This window comes from Brachyhypopomus gauderio, chromosome 17, assembly GCF_052324685.1.
Source record: "Brachyhypopomus gauderio isolate BG-103 chromosome 17, BGAUD_0.2, whole genome shotgun sequence".
Classification (NCBI taxonomy): Eukaryota; Metazoa; Chordata; class Actinopteri; order Gymnotiformes; family Hypopomidae; genus Brachyhypopomus; species Brachyhypopomus gauderio.
Genome location: NC_135227.1, coordinates 8,376,854 through 8,381,913, shown reverse-complemented (window position 1 = coordinate 8,381,913; position 5,060 = coordinate 8,376,854).

Genomic DNA, 5,060 nt, shown 5'->3' with positions numbered 1-5,060 from the left:
TATCTGGGATTAAATGCATGTTCTTTCATCTATTCCAAGTCTCCTCAGTGTCCATACAAAGCACTGAATCACATGTGCATTGCACAATCATCCTGTCATCTTATTCACATCCCATTTATCACACTCTCCGCACAAACTGTTGTTTCATTTTCAGGCATATTATTTCTGAATCCACTTACGGCTGAGTCAAAATGACGTCACTCTAAAAATGGAAAGGTGAAATGCTTCAGTATGCCAGAGCTGAAGTGATAATTGCACACTTGTCTGCCACACCACCAAAGAAAGGGGCAGAATACATATCTCTATGTTTGCGTGTGTAAAAATGTCAAACTGTAATCACCAGGCAAGAGGAATAATGGTGTGCTTTGAACCTAAGTGAAGCTTCTCATTGTGAGTGGCATGCATTCAGTAATCTTACTGCCCCTCTGTTTCTGTTTTATCTTTCCCAACATCCAGCACTGACAAACGAGAACTGTTCATATTTTTCCACTGGCAGACACATCTCTGATTCTCATCTCCAGGGCAGCAGGCCAGAGCAAGATAGATAGAGATAGTGGAGAGACAGAGTGAGAGAGAAGAGAGACAGAGAGACACCAAGAGATAGAGAGAGAGAGAAAGAGGGATGAACAGTAGGAGAGAGTAACACCATTCACCATGTTGAGTGACTACATAATCTCACTTCATGGAGGAGTAAGTGAATCACTCCAACCTCAGGCTCTGTCTCTCCCTCTTTAACACAAATTCTCTGTGACATTTCACACAGAGTTTCTTTTCCTTATCTATTTTATTATTCACCAAGATTATATTACATGCACATGAGATATTCTCAGAAGTCACTGTGAAAGGGTTATGGTGGGATGGCCAACCTTAGGATTTATGTTACCGGATGCATATTTATCTGGGTTGCAATGAGTTTTTTCAGTAACGATTATAAAAACGTGCAAGGAGAGGTTAAGAAAATGCTATAATTATTCATTTCAACTCAATTGAATATTGACTCAATAATCCTTCTTGTTAAGATAAATATCATAGCAAACTGCAACTGGATGAGTTAGTATCTTAAAGAAATGTATAGGCTTAGTCAAGTAGAACCTTTTAGTCTACAAGTACTTCTAGAATAATTACTTTCAAAAAGATTTGCATCATCATACATATTAGCCTGACATTTGACTTAATTGGTTGTATAACATGTTATATTACCGGTTCAAATTTAGCAATATTTTTGCTAAACAAATTATATTCAGTACAAAATGTGTCCAGTACACTAATTTACATAGCTTAGTCTGTAGCCTTCCAACAAATGCCTTCCAATAAAATGACTTAAAATTGGAAGATTAATATTACTAATGAAAATTACATAGATGTGAATAAGCAAGTTTTCCAGTTTGTGTCATCTGGCCTGCGAGAAAAAAAAGCTTGAAAAGTAAATGTGTTTCCAGCTGTGGAGTGATTTTGAGAGCTTAGCTGGATTAATAGAGCATGGGTGTGTTTAAGATGGAGGTTTATGAGCATGGGGGTGTTTGATGTTCAGCCTATATTAGCCTAGGATTTTTTAGTGTGGGGTGCTCATTCATTTGTGACTCTTGTGTTGTGACTCTGTAAGGATCTGTGAGTTTATTATTGCTGGTGGTTGCTGCCTATGCTGTCCCTCTGGGTGAGGCTGTGATGGTCATTTTGAGTACACAGGGTGGTAAGGGATATTTTGGCTGTTGAATGGTAGTTTGATTTGGAACATTATTTAGGATGGAGGTAGGATTTTTCATGGGGAAGAAAAACTTTTTTTGGCCAATAGTCAAGAATGCAGCTATGGTGGTTTTAGCTTCAATCAGTAATCCTTAACTGACTAGAGATGAAAAAGTTAAAGGGACATATTTAATATAGGGGCAATAAACCCCACCCGACAAAACAGTGGGAGGTTTTGGGCTAGTTCCATTTGGGCTCCAACATGATCACTTTAAGTAAAACAGCTTTAAGGTGTTGATCAAAATCAAGCACAAGGGAAAGGCATTGCTCACTGTGTTAGTAAATACAGTATAGTATTACACTTGGACTGGGTATCATTTGATCAGCATTATAAAACACAGGAGGGAGACGCTCACTGTCTGGGCTACACACACAGGATCAAGACGTGGTGCGTCAACACAAACGCTCTGCATTTGTTTAGACCTTATCCAATAGTAATCGTGGATACAAATCCACGATTACTATTGGAGACTCAGTTAATCTCATGGCAAGCATGCCACAGTAGTCCATAATACATAACAAAAAGGGAATGATGGACTAAAATGGGATTGCTTTCAATCCAGGTTCAAAACTCTTAATCTCTGCAAGAGTCAGCAAGCATTTAGAAGGATGGACATTCAGTAGTTGCTCACGTTAGTTGCTATACATGCTGATTATATATATAATATAATATAATATTATATATATATATATATATATATATATATATATATATATATATAATATATACACTTTATCCCCTTTAAATCCTAAAAGTCCAGTGAACATAGAATTCTACACAACAAATAGCAGGCTGTATTCGGGCTGGCATTATAGATATCTTCTAAAGCACATGTTGTATATACAATGTCCTTTTCACTCAGTAGGAGTGGAATAAGACATTCAAAGGACATATGCAGAAACCCTGTATAGTTGGAAAAGAGGAAAAGAGCTGTATGGCATCAGAGTCTTATGTCCTTAATCAAATATCATTAGTCTGGAAATACTGCTACAGGTTACAGAGAGCTAAACAAGGCTGTCTGTCAGCTTATCAGGCATTTACCTTGTGGGTATAAGACAATATATATATTCACTCTCCTTACCAGGCACAAGCATTTTTAAACATATATTCTCAAGGTCTTGAGCTTTTTCATGAAAATAATGTTTCAGTCATGGAAAATCATTAACTTTTGAAATTGTTTGCTTTGGTGATGGAACTTCTAGACATGCCACTTTGAATGCATGTTCAAAAACAGCCTTCCATCTAGTGGAAATGAAAAACAACAATTTTTTCCCAATTCATACACATCTTACCAATAGAACAATTTGTAATATTCAACTTTGTCGTCAGTACCAAGGTCAAGGGTCTAGATAAAAGGCTAATGAACTGCCAGTCTCTCAGCTTTGTTGATAAACAATTAAAGGAGATGCATGATGAGTCATAATGACTTAATTAATGTAAATCACTGGAAAAATGATTAAAATTGTCAATTTCTATCAACCCTACCAACAGGGTGTCAACATGCAGTGTTTTGCTGCAGAGCTAAGTGTGCTTAGGGGAGAATCCAGCTGCCTTTGTGTGTGGGGCATAGAAGACACATAAAAATTGCATTTTTAATTTATATAGTGAGTTTCTCACATTGAGGGTCACTTTACCTAATCCAACACACAACATAAGACAAATCCAAAACAATCTAGGACCCTACAGAAACATAATAAGCATTTAGAGGAAGAAAAACCACTGAAACAGAGGTTTGAAAGCAGAAATTGGGAGAAATTAAGATCACAGAGATTTCGAGTTGTAGAGTTGTTACTCTTAATGTCTTACCATCAAATGAAGACAATCTAAACCTGCACTGTAAGCAGATACACATGGGAACACACTGCCGTGTGAACCTTGACTCCAAAGGTGGAGCAACCATGATAACAGACCAATTGTATGGGCTGAAGTGCTAGGATGAACAAGTTCAGCAATATATGAAGGAAGGCTTTAAATAAGGAGGAATTTAACTGGATACAGTTGGGTAACCATGGTTGGATATGGTACAGGTAATCAGTAATGCAGTTTATAGAAAACAGGTGTGATCTGTGCAGAGCATTTAGTGTTTAGTCGCTGAATGGTAAAAAGCAGCCTTAAATACTGCATTCAAAAGAGAGAAATCAAAGGTGACTCCAAGATTACAGACAATTTGTGAGGGTTTTACCTGTACTCCATCAATGTGAAAGATTATATCAGCATAGATGCCACTTAATTAAACATTAAACTAAATGTCACAGACACATGCTGTTAGAACGGATGAAGGAAGTAGAGGGGCTCAGAATGATATAAATATGTGTGTTATCAGCATAGCAATGAAATGAAACAACAAAAACTGAGTTCAAGCTGCTGAATGTGTAAGTGTGTAGATGAAGAAGAGAAGAGGGCCTAGAACAGAGCCCTGGGGAACACCATGCCATGAACAGTGAGCATTTCTATTGTTAATAGTGATCAACTGTTGTCTGTCAGTAATATAGCAATTAAACCAAGAAAGAGCAATACCAAAACTGCCAATAGAAGAGAGCTGGGCATTAACTATATCATGATGAACTGTATCAAATGCACACCTAAGCTCTAGGAGAAGACGAATACTAATTGCACCAGAATCTGAAGCAACTAGGTCATTTACAACATTAAGAGACCTGTATCTGTGCTGTGGCATGAACAAAAACAAGACTGGAACAGTTCATCTTATTTTATGACAAATGAGATTATAATTAAGACACAACAACATTTTCCAGTAATTAAGCAGTAAAAGGGAGATTAGAAAATGGTCAGTCATTACTGACTTTTTTGATGCTAAACCGGGTTTCTTCAGGACTGGAAAAACTGCAGCAATCTTTAGTACTAATGGAACAGTTCCAGACACCCAAGATGCACTGCATATACTGTATGTTAAAACATACTGATGGAAATTCCGACTCTAATCCTGGGCCCATTACTTTAGCAATTTACATCCTGATTACTATTAATATGATCGGTAAGATGGCCATGCAGTAAATGTGGCTATTCGAACCAACAGAGATGATGAAATTCCAAGAAACCAGACGATTAGAATGAAGCAACAGGCCTTTAGATCAGCATTGCATTGTCAACTTAAAACAGATGGAAGAAAGGAATTCATGCTTTCAATTTTAATTTTTCATTAAGTGAGTTAAGGTTTAAAGTTAGGAAACTAGTATTAATCAATAGTAATGACACCTAGAAATCCTATTTAGATTATGGGAAAAGAACAACAGTCTTATGTTTATAAACCAGCATTTTTATCTGATTTTCATTCAAGTAATTACAAAAAGGTCAC